Here is a 12,150-nt window from a genome sequence, read left to right as displayed (position 1 = left end):
TTAGAAAGCTTTTCAGAATACTTGTGTTTGTGGGGGTTTTGTTGTTGGCTTTTTTTTTCCCCCATGGAAGCCCAGCAGAATCACCACGTGCCCTTTTCAATTGCTGCAGAAAAAAAACAACAAAACACCACCAAAAAACATCCCCATCAGACATTTCAGGGTTTCAAGGCTCAGCTCATTGACATGTGAAAAAAGCTTTGAGGATGTCTTTTTTTCTGTAACGTTTTCTGAAAAGTATGTCCCAGCCTAAGCCAAGGAAGTGTGTGGAATCTGTACCCATGGAGACTCCAATAACACAACCAGCTCCAAATGCTGCAGGATTATTAGTTTTCTTACCTAACATTTCAGGCAAGGAGTTACTGGAAAAGGGAGAGACAGGGAAAGTGTCTGAGTGAGGCAATATAAACTGGAGAGACTGGACTTGCTGGTTAGTGTTTGGTCTGCTCACAGATTTGGGGTTGATATACCTGGTTTTGATGGGTTACTGGGAGAGTTATACTGGAGAAATTCAGTGTCTGAGCACTAAGGATGTGCTGGGGGAGGCTCTGAGAGGCTCCAAAGCAAGAGAAGTCACTCTCTGAATGGGCTGTAGATCCTTAAGCAGAGGATATTTTAATAAAATCAACTTGTGCTGAGGGTCATTGCTTAATGAACAATAAAAGAGAAAATGGGGATGGGGCAGTTTCTGAGAAGTCACCTCATACACATGAACACCCCCCCTCACCCTGGGAAATGGAAAACAGATTCATATTGTTTTCTTAATAGCTCCTTTTGATGTGTTTGAAGGTTGCTCTCATTTCTTCCTTCAACCTCCTGTTTTCTAAATTAAACATCTGGGGTTTTTCTCTAAGGAAAATCATAGAATCATATAATGGTTTGGGTTGGAAGGGACCTTCAAGATCATCTAGATCCAAGCCCCTGCATGGGCAGGGACACCTCCCACCAGCCCAGCTTGCTCCAAGCCCCATCCAACCTGCCCTTGGACACTTCCTACAAACTTCAGCCAGTTTGCTCCTGGGGGAGTAATCCCAGGGTTTTAATTTAATTAAATTAGGGCCCTTCTTTCACCTCTTGTGTCAAGCTGGTCACTGGGTTTCCTTTCTCTTTGTTTCTTTGCAGCCTGTTCCAGAAGGCAAATCTCATCCCTTTATTCCCAGACAGCAGCAGGGTGGGTTTGGGGGAAGGAGCCTTATCTAAGGAAGCTTCTGTTAAGGAAAGAGAAGAAATTGAGCCTGCTCAGAAAGTGGGAAGTTTGCTGCAGCTGTAACAGACACCCACAGGAGGGCACGTTCCTCAAAGAAACTGGAATCCAGCTGAATTCCAATCCTGCTCAAACGGATCCGTTTGACTCGATTTCACCAAAGGGAAATGCTGACATCAGCTGGTCTTTGGATGGAAGCAAATTCCTTGCAATTCCTTTGCAAGTTCATGTTCGTCTGTGCAAAAAAAATACAGTAGTTTTGGTTGCTGGTGATGAAACCTTAAAGGAAACTATCCCCTTGTGCTGCTTTGCTGAAGAAATGAAAACGTTCCCAGGGGATTCAAATCAAATGAGAACAACAAAATGCCTTTGGGGTTGTTGCTTTTTGTTTTTTTCTTTAAAGTTTGCATGTCTTCAGCCAGGTTTAACAGGGAGAATCCCTTAGGAACCCCCACAGCTCCTTCCTACCTGTGCCAGACTTCTCTCTGGCTGTGCCATGTTTTCCTGATTTAAATATATCAGGGATAAGATTTCACTTCACAATGATTTCCAATTGTGAAGCAGATGGTGCTGGGGTTGTAGGCAGGTGGTTGCTCCAGAAGAAGCACTTAGGAACAGAGGAAATCTCCAAACCTGTTGAGGAAACTTCTGTAGTCACCGAAGTGACGGGTTTCCCTGCCTGGAGCTGCTGCCCCTGCACCCTGCAGTGTGTAGTCACAGGATCATGGGATGGTTTGGGTGGGAAGGGACCTTCAAGATCATCCAGATCCAACCCCCTGCATGGGCAGGGACACCTCCCACCAGCCCAGGCTGCTCCAAGCCCCATCCAACCTGCCCTTCAACACTGCCAGGGATGGGGCAGCCACAGCTTCCCTGGGCAACCTGGGCCAGGCTCTCACCACCCTCACAAGGAAGAAGTCCCTCCTCATGTCTCACCTCAATCTCCCTCTGCCAGTTTTCATCCATCCCCCCTTGTCCTCTCCCTCCCTGCCCTTGTCCCAAGTCCCTCCCCAGCTTTCCTGGAGCCCCTTCAGGCACTGGAAGCTGCTCTAAGGTCTCCCTGGAGCCTTCTCTTCTCCAGGCTGAACACCCCAACTCTCCCAGCCTGGCTCCAGAGCAGAGCTGCTCCAGCCCTTGGATCATCTCCGTGGCCTCCTCTGGACTCTCCAGGAGCTCCATGTCCTTCTCATGTTGGGGGCTCCAGAACTAGTGGCCCACATAGGAGAGCCCTGCTTATGCCCTTCAAGCACCCCAACTCTCTCAGCCTGAGATGCTCCAGCCCCTGGATCATCTTCACAGCCTCCTCTGGAGGGCCAGGTGACAGCCTATCCCAACCATGGCTCCAGGAGTGTTTCCTTTGGCATCAGACATCTCTGGCTGTGCTGCTGGTCAGCCAGCAGCCCTCTGCTGTGCTTTTGGCTGGGCTGAAGAGGATAAATCTGCTGAGCCTGGTTTTGCCAAGGCCGTGCTGGAATTTCCCAGTGGCATCGTAGCACATTCTTCTCTGCCCACATGTCTCTTCAGCAGGACAAGGGAATCCAGGCTGTCACTGCTCCAGTGTTCCAGGGTGCTCTGCCCTGTCCTGACAGCATCCCAGAGCTCTGCTTTCCTCCAGCCGTGCCCAGCCTGAAGAGTTCTAAAGACAAGAGCAAGAAGAAAAGGCCTTCAGCCCTTCCCTTGCCCTCTCTTCTATCTCCCTTGGGTGGCAGCAACTATCACAACAGTCCCAGCAGAGGCTTCCTGGCTCACACTTTTGGTGACAAGGACTTTGAAGAGGTCACTCTTCTAATATCTTTCCCCTAACATGTTTTTAGCACAGCTAGAAATGCAAATGCTCTCTTCTCCACCACCCTGGAAATTCCCTTTCAGCAGAAAGAAAAAGGACTAAGCATTTATCTGGACTGTTATGTGACCGGTTTGGGCACAGCTGTCTGGAAATTCCACCAAAAAAACCACTGGGCATGGGGATGGAAAAAGCAGTGGATGTGGGTCTGTAGGTGCCACTCCCTGCAGGGAGCTGGAGCCTTTTCAGCTCACAGAAGCTAGAGGTGGATGTGTCCACACCTTGGAGGCAACCAAAGATAATTGTATTGATAGAACTAAATCAACACAGCTTGTGTCAACACAGCTTCTGTACAGAGGCAACCTCTGTGGAATTAAGCTCTCAATGACTGGAGAGCCCTGGCACAGGGTTTCAGTAGAAGTTCTGTGCAGTGCAGGACTTTGAAGTGCAGTGAATTTAAATAAGTCTCTCCCAGATAAACCATGAGCATTAAGAACCACGGGGAGGGACAGAGTAACCAGCAGCCCAGGAGGGAGTGACAGGACAGGGTCAACAAGCAAGGATCAGGATGATGTGACAGGAAGGGATCACAAGATCAACAAAACAGCTAAGGTGGTGTCCCCTTCAGCACCTGCATAGAAGAATGGTTTGGGTTGGAAGGGATCGTCAAGATCATCTAGATCCAACCCCCTGCATGGGCAGGGACACCTCCCACCAGCCCAGGCTGCTCCAAGCCCCATCCAACCTGCCCTTCAACACTGCCAGGGATGGGGCAGCCACAGCTTCCCTGGGCAACCTGGGCCAGGCTCTCACCACCCTCACACTCCAGAATTCCCTCCCCATGTCTCACCTCAATCTCCCTCTTCCAGTTTTCATCCATCCCCCCTTGTCCTCTCCCTCCTGCCCTTGTCCCAAGCCCCTCCCCAGCTTTCCTGGAGCCCCTTCAGGCACTGGAAGCTGCTCTAAGGTCTCCCTGGAGCCTTCTCTTCTCCAGGCTGAACACCCCAACTCTCCCAGCCTGGCTCCAGAGCAGAGCTGCTCCAGCCCTTGGATCATTTCTGTGGCCTCCTCTGGACTCTCTCCAACAGCTCCATGTCTCTCCTGTGCTGAGGGCTTCAGAGCTGGACACAATACTCCAGGTGGGGTCTCACCAGAGCAGAGGTGCAGAATCACCTCTCTCTCCCAGCTGGGTGTCCCTGCTCACAGCAGGGAGGTTGGAACCTTATGATCTTTAAGATCCCTTCCAACCTTCACCATTCTATGATTCCATGATTCTATTTCAGGGAGGTGTGGCTGGGTTTTCAAGGTTTTGATGGACAGGCTGCACTCAATGGCCATGTTTGTCCTCACCTTTCCATTCCAGTTCTCTGCCCAAAGCCATCCCCTGCCTGGCAGTGCCAAGAAGGCTGGTGTCCTTTTGTTCTTGGCCACCTCCAGGCAAAGTGTGCCTTTGTGGCCTCGAGCAGCTGCCAAGTGGATCTGAGCTGTGATGCTGTGAATTGCAGCAGCAAAGCTGAAGGGGGGAGCAACGAGATGCAGGAAACTCCTTCCACTGCTGCAGCCTGATTTCATCGAGCCAGCAGATCAGGGACTGTTTCATTCTACAAAAACACCAGAGCTGCCTGTCCTGTGGGACAGGTGAGCAGTAGGACATTGACCCCACAGCTGGATGTGGAGTAACTTGTGTCCCAAGCAGGTAAGCTGGGGTGGAATTATTCTGCAAAGACTCTGGGAGGACAACCACTTTCTATCTACCTGCCTTGTGAATGTTTTCAATGTCTCAGGTCACTTCATGCACCCTGAGCTGGGACCAGAAGTTGAAGTCCTGTGGAAGTTTGGAACCTGAGTATTAATCAGAAGGGTTCAGCTTGTTTGGGGAAGTTCAACACTTCCTGACTGTCAGCATTTAAAAGCTCTGTAACTTTGTTTACTACAGTGGTTTTATGTTTTAAAAAGAAAAACAACACAGGAAAATATGAAGTAGCCCTGTGGATTATTAACATTTCAGACTGAATTACAGTCAACCACCAGCAACAACTTCTCTGCTTGTGCTCACAGCCCACAGGGGGGATCTGGCTCTAGAAGCAATCAAGTGGCAGCACGTGTTTCTGTGGCTCTTAACTCTGGTTACACATTCATCCTCTTTCCTGGTTACAACAGAGTGTAAACAGGGAGGACAGACAAAGCCTTGTTCTGCTTTGGGCTAGACCTGCTTGGTAAACAGAGTGACACCACTGACACAGTGTCCCTTGGCTCGGGAGGGGGGAAACGAGCCTTCTGTCCTCCTCCTGCAACAGTGAGAGGAAAGATGTAATTCTTCTGTTGAGTGAAGTTCCAGAGATGCAACTGGGGTTTTTTTCTGAGCTGCTGGAAAGAACTTCTCTACGTGTAACTTCCGTCTGCATCTCATTTGAGACCAAATGGTTTCTTTTTCAAAAGTGCAATTGCCTGTGGGCACAAACAGCATTGCAATTTGGCTTTAGCTTTAAAGTTCAGAGGGTCTAGGCAAGACCTCTGAAAAGAGGTGATATCCAGCATCAAACAAAATCATTATATAGGCTAGAAATTCTAATTATATAGGCTAGGAGTCCTAAAGCACTGCCTTTCATGCTTTATAAAAGCATATGTCACATACCATACTAAGCATGTTGCATAAAACAATGGACTGCCTTGGCCTGGGCTGCCTTGCTTCAAACCCCACTGGTGTGCAGGTTTTAATGAGTGTTAAAATAAAAATGTCTTTGTGCCTCTGTCAGGGCAAACACTGTTTGCTCCACTTACGAGAACAAAACAGGAGAAGAGTCATGTTATAACAGAGAGATGAAGGTGAGTTATCAGCTGGTGGAAGGCTTTGGTGGAGCAATGTTGATTTGTGGGAGCTGAGAGCTGGGTATTATTCTAGAAATTAATTTGGTGGGGGATTTGTGTGTGTGTGTGTTTTCTGGTGTGCACGTGGCTTTTTTGGATTTCAGTTTGTTGTTGTTGTTTTTTTCTCCAGAGAGACCTACACTTATTTGCTGTAGATCCTTTCACCTGATCAAGAAGATCTTGCAAGTCCTTGGTGGGAAAGAAAACATGAGCTGTTTAAGTTTAGAAATGACTCTGCTATAAACAGACTCTTCTGTCTCCCTTCCTGCCTTGTCAGTGTATTTTCTCAGTGCAGTATTTTCTTCTCCTGTTGAGCTTCATGTGGGCATTGCTGAAATACTGGATTTTCCCTCCCCTCCACCCTGGTATCTTTCAAGTCATGGTCCTGAGATGCAGCTACAACTGGGATGAGTCACTTGCTACCAGTGACTCTGGAGCTGGAAATCTGTGAGTGTGGTCAGAGGAATGTTAGCCAAAAATAGCTTCAGATCCAGTGCCAGGGTTGGATGGGAAGAGTGATAAAAGTGCAAAGTTGTGTAAGCTGTCTTGGATCATTTAGGTGGGCAGATGTTCCATAGAGGGAATGATTACGTTGAAGAAGAAACTTATTTCCACACTCTGTGCCCACAGCTGTATGAAGAGAGGATTCTTTGCTTGAGGCAGGAAAGAACTTGCAAATGGAATTTCTTCTGTTTTACCAGATGGGTGACATTATGTAGCTCACAGGAAGCCTGTGGTCAACGTGAAGCAGCAGCTCAGGGCAGCAGCCTGTGCCTCACCACCAAGCCCAGCCTGGCAGGAAGCAACCTGCTGCCTGAGCACCAGCCCTCCAACCACAGCTGGGTGATTTCAGAGAATGAATGGTTTGGGTTGGAAGGGACCTTCAAGATCATCCAGTGACACCCCCCCCCTGCATGGGCAGGGACACCTCCCACCAGCCCAGGCTGCTCCAAGCCCCATCCAACCTGCCCTTCAACACTGCCAGGGATGGGGCAGCCACAGCTTCCCTGGGCAGCCTGGGCCAGGCTCTCCCCACCCTCACACTCCAGAATTCCCTCCTCATGTCTCACCTCAATCTCCCTCTGCCAGTTTTCATCCACCCCCCCTTGTCCTCTCCCTCCCTGCCCTTGTCCCAAGCCCCTCCCCAGCTTTCCTGGAGCCCCTCCAGGCACTGGAAGGTGCTCTCAGGTCTCCCTGGAGCCTTCTCTTCTCCAGGCTGAACACCCCAACTCTCCCAGCCTGTCTTCATACACAAACTGAAAGCCCTGCCACCACGATCTATCTGCATTTACCCTGGGCCTTGTCAAGGCACTCATCCTACTGCTCTTATCTCATGAGTGATGCCTCCATGCATCTTCCTCCACCTTAGTCTTCTCCTGAAGCAGCCCAGCTGTTAATCTAACACTACCACTGTGGTAGGTAGGACCAACTGTTAACAGTACCAAGCCCACCACTAAATCACATCCCTAAGCACCACATCTACATGTCTTTTAAATACCTCCAGGACTGTGTCTACACTCAGGAAAAGTGACTTTTATCTCAGTAGTCAATGAGCTGTAATATCCCAAACATGGGACGACCAAGCTGTTGCCATTCTGCTGTAAGGGATCCAGCAGACCATTAACTGGAGGGTTTATCAAAATCATGCATGTATCTGCATTTTCAACCCACTGCAATATCTGGGTATCCTGACACAACATTTACCAACAGGATCAAAAGGATTTTGTGGAGCTTTTGGTCCTCCCTTTGAGGTCCAGCTTGTGTTATCAGCAGAGCTCAAGCTGCTTAACCTGCAACCATCTCCCCTCTCCCACAGTCTCATGTCACAAGCACAATTTAAAGGTAATGTCAAACTTTGATTGGTAAGAGTGACTCTATAATGGAAAGGCACTGTGAAAGGGAGGGGTTTTAGCAGTTCTTGAGTACTTCACATTTGCCCAGTATCTTCTGGGAGCTGGGTCCACAGTCCAGCTCTGTCACCCAGATCCCTTCCCTGGCTCTCACACATCCTGAGCTGCCTTTTCTAAGGGCAGCAGATGTGACAGTTTTTCCAACCTGTCTCCAACCACAAGCACAATTAGACTCATCTTTGACTATACATTTTATTTGGATAATCTCTATTAGCACTCTCATATGGGCTGACCATTTAGACAACACACCTCAATTGTTAGCTCAGCTTCACAGAGCCCTGTGCTTGCTTCCCTGCTCCTGCACTGCAGAGCACACCATGCTGCTCTGGGTGCTGCTCCTGGCAGGAGCACACCCCAGTATATCCCAGTATACTCTAGTATACCCCAACATACCCCCGCACACCCCAGTATATCCTAGCATACCCCAGCACACCCTAGTATACCCCAACATACTCCAGCACACCCCAGTATACCCCAACACACCTCAGTATACCTTATTATCCCCAAATATACCCCAGCACACCCCAATATACCCCAGCACACCCCAGTATACCCTGATATACTCCAGCACACCCCAGTATATGCCAGGACACCCCAGCACACCCCAGTACACCCTGATATACTCCAGCATACCCCAGTATATGCCAGGATATCCCAGCACATGACTCCTCCTACAGAGCTTTGTTGATTGGCACCAATCAACAATCAAGAGGAGAAACTTTATCCCCTCTGAAGTCCCAGAGACTGAACAGTAGCTGCTCCTGTACTTGTCTTCCCTTGTCTCTCTCTCCACCCTGTAGCCAACAAATGCAGGACAAGTACCAAGACAAGGATTTAAGACTTTTTAAATGATCCCCCCCCCATACATGTCAGTAAACATAACTCATGCTGGTTGCAATTTTCAGGGCATGAAACATCAATCCCAGGCCAGTGACTAGAACAACTGACACCTGCAAAGACTTCCCAGTCCTTGCTGGCCTAACCAGCCAGTGCTAAAATTCACCCCAGGAGAGAGATCCTGTGCTGTGGGAATGTTTCCTGGAGCTGCCTGGGCCACCCTGCTCTTGATGAATGAAAACCTGGGGCGAGTTAATTGCTGGTAAATCCAGAGCAAGGTGATCCTTGACACAAGGTGCAGTCACTCTGGGGCACTTGCTAGTTGAAGCTCAACAACTCCAGGTTTGTTGATAAAGAGCTGAGCTCTGCAACCACCGATTGATAATAAAGGTTCTTGTTATGCCAAGGCATAAGCTGATCCCCACAGGCAGTGAGAACCAACCCTCTCCTCCCCGTGGCAGCCACCTGAGAACCACCTGCACTTCTCTTGGCTCTCCTCTTGTCCTTCACCAGTGACACGGTCCCCTTTGGCCCCAGAAACAGGAGGAGTTTTGCAAGCACTGTGGCCTCTACCTTTGTAGTGGTGCAACCTCAGTTTGATAGACAAGGACACTGGGAGCACAAAAAAAGCTGCTTGCCCAAGGTAATTTGTTGGCTCAGGGCACTGCCAAAAATAGAACTGGTGACTCCTGTTAACCTTTGGGCTGGCCACTGGATCTTTTCTTGGTTCACTGAGAGTTCCATGCCCTTTATCAGCACAGCAGGTACTGGCTAAGGGTCAAGGCATGACTGGAGTAAGAGGGTTAGCAGGCTGCTGAAGCTGCAGATCCCACCAACTTCCCAGATGTTTGTATCCCTGCTCTTCAGAAAAATACTTGTCACCTGAATAAGAATCAGAGTATCATATCATATAATCCCAGACTGGTTTGGGTTGAAAGGGACCTTAAAGATCATCTAAATCCAACCCCCTGCATGGGCAAGGACACCTCCCACCAGCCCAGGCTGCTCCAAGCCCCATCCAACCTGCCCTTCAACACTGCCAGGGATGGGGCAGCCACAGCTTCCCTGGGCAACCTGGGCCAGGCTCTCACCACCCTCACACTCCAGAATTCCCTCCTCATGTCTCACCTCAATCTCCCTCTGCCAGTTTTCATCCATCCCCCCTTGTCCTCTCTCTCCCTGCCCTTGTCCCAAGTCCCTCCCCAGCTTTCCTGGAGCCCCTTCAGGCACTGGAAGGTGCTCTAAGGTCTCCCTGGAGCCTTCTCTTCTCCAGGCTGAACAATCCAACTCTCCCAGCCTGTCTCCAGAGCAGAGCTGCTCCAGCCCTTGGATCATCTCTGTGGCCTCCTCTGGCCTCTCTCCAGGAGCTCCATGACCTTCTTAAGTTGGGGGCTCCAGAGCTGGACACCATACTCCAAGTGGGGTCTCACAAGAGCAAAGTAGAGCAGAAGAATCCCCTCCCTGGCTCTGCTGGTGATGCAGCCCAGGACATGGTTGGTTTCTGGGCTGCAAGGAGACCCACACGAGGGATTTGGATGAGCTGCAGAGAGGAGAAAACGAGCCTGCTGGAACAGGGAGGAGACTGCAGTGGAGCTGCAAGGGAAGGCTCAGGTTGCAACAGGTGACAAACAGCCCTCAGAGCAGAGCTCCTGCGTGCCTGGAGCTGCAGAGGGCACAGAGCAGGGCTCCTGTGCTGACATGGTGCTCTGGTCCCCTGTGCTGCTTCACAGCAGCAGTGTCCTCAGCACTGTTCTGTCCCCTGGACCTGCTGCTGCTCCAGCTGCAGCCCTGACCTTCTGCCCGGAGCTTCTCCCACAACATTCCTTAAGTTTGCTCATCAACTAAATGTTGAGAGCCATACCCTCCCCACCCCGTGTGAGGGGGGAGCATCTCTGGGCAGTGGGGGGAGGGAGAAGAATTTGCAGGAAAAAAACAATGGTTAGGAATTCTTGGTCTGCACTAGCAAAATAGCAGCAATAATTCATTGGAAGGACACAGCTGTTTTACTCACAGGATAAACAAAACCTCTGGCTTTTCTACAACTTTGTCAGCTAGAAACAACTGAGAACAGTTAGATGATCTACCTGACCATAACCTGTAAAATACATAATTTTTTTTTGAAGTGCCATTGGATTTCAGTATAAATAAGAGCCAGGGATGGTGGAGCTGGCACCAGACCACAGGTTCTGCCCCAGGCCTGGTAAGGGTCTGCATGAGGCCCCCACAGCCACGACCACCCAATGTTTGTGCCTCTAGTGCTGCTCAGCACAGACCCAGCCCCTTTTGTTCACTTGTGCTGATCAGAAAACAGCGTGGGGCTGGTTTCTTCAGGGCCAGCCTCCTCCTCCTCTGCTGCAACACCTCTGCTGGGAGCAACCATCATAGCATCAGGGAATTGTTTTGATTGGAAAAGACCTTTAAGGTCATCAGGTCCAACTGTTCACCCAGCCCTGCCAAGGCCACCACTGCCCCATGTCCCTCAGCACCACATCTACAGGGCTTTGAAACCCCTCCAGGGATGGGGACTCCACCCTGGGCAGCCTGGGCCAGGGCCTGACAAACCTTTCCGTGAAGAAATTGTTCCTAAGATCCAATCTAAACCTCCTCTGGCACAACTTGGGGCCATTTCCTCTTGTCCTATTGCTTGTTCCTTGGAAGAAGGATCAATGTCCATCAACCCATTCTGCTTCAGCCTGAGGGAGCTGAGGGGAGCTGGGGAAAAGGGGCCGAGGGGAGCTGGGGGGAAAGGGCCGAGGGGAGCTGGGGGGAAAGGGCCGAGGGGAGCTGGGGAGAAGGGGCCGAGGGGAGCTGGGGAGAAGGGGCCGAGGGGAGCTGGGGGGAAGGGGCCGAGGGGAGCTGGGGAGAAGGGGCCGAGGGGAGCTGGGGGGAAGGGGCTCAGGGGAGCTGGGGGGAAGGGGCTCAGGGGAGCTGGGGAGGGGGCCGAGGGGAGCTGGGGGGAAGGGGCCGAGGGGAGCTGGGGAGAAGGGGCCGAGGGGAGCTGGGGGGAAGGGGCCGAGGGGAAGGGGCCGAGGGGAGCTGGGGAGAAGGGGCTGAGGGGAGCTGGGGGGAAAGGGCCGAGGGGAGCTGGGGAGAAGGGGCTGAGGGGAGCTGGGGGGAAAGGGCCGAGGGGAGCTGGGGGGAAAGGGCCGAGGGGAGCTGGGGGGAAAGGGCCGAGGGGAGCTGGGGGAAAGGGCCGAGGGGAGCTGGGGGGAAAGGGCCGAGGGGAGCTGGGGGGAAAGGGCCGAGGGGAGCTGGGGGGAAGGGGCTCAGGGGAGCTGGGGGGAAGGGGCCGAGGGGAGCTGGGGGGGAAGGGGCCGAGGGGAGCTGGGGAGGGGGCCGAGGAACGTTCCAGCAGGCCCGAGGGGCACTCAAAGCCCACCCAGCCCTGCCCGCCCCTCCCGGCGGGGCGACGACCGCGAGTGACCCCGGCTGCGATGGGCGGGGCCTCGCGGATGGGCGTGGCCTCCCCAGCCCTCCTCACCCAATGGGGCGGGGCCGCGCGGGTCTCCCGAGCGCTGGCCCCGCCCCCCCTCCCGCGCCGCGAGGCGGGA

This window comes from Apus apus, chromosome 24 (assembly GCF_020740795.1).
Source record: "Apus apus isolate bApuApu2 chromosome 24, bApuApu2.pri.cur, whole genome shotgun sequence".
Classification (NCBI taxonomy): domain Eukaryota; kingdom Metazoa; phylum Chordata; class Aves; order Apodiformes; family Apodidae; genus Apus; species Apus apus.
Note: the sequence above shows the minus strand (reverse complement) of the source record.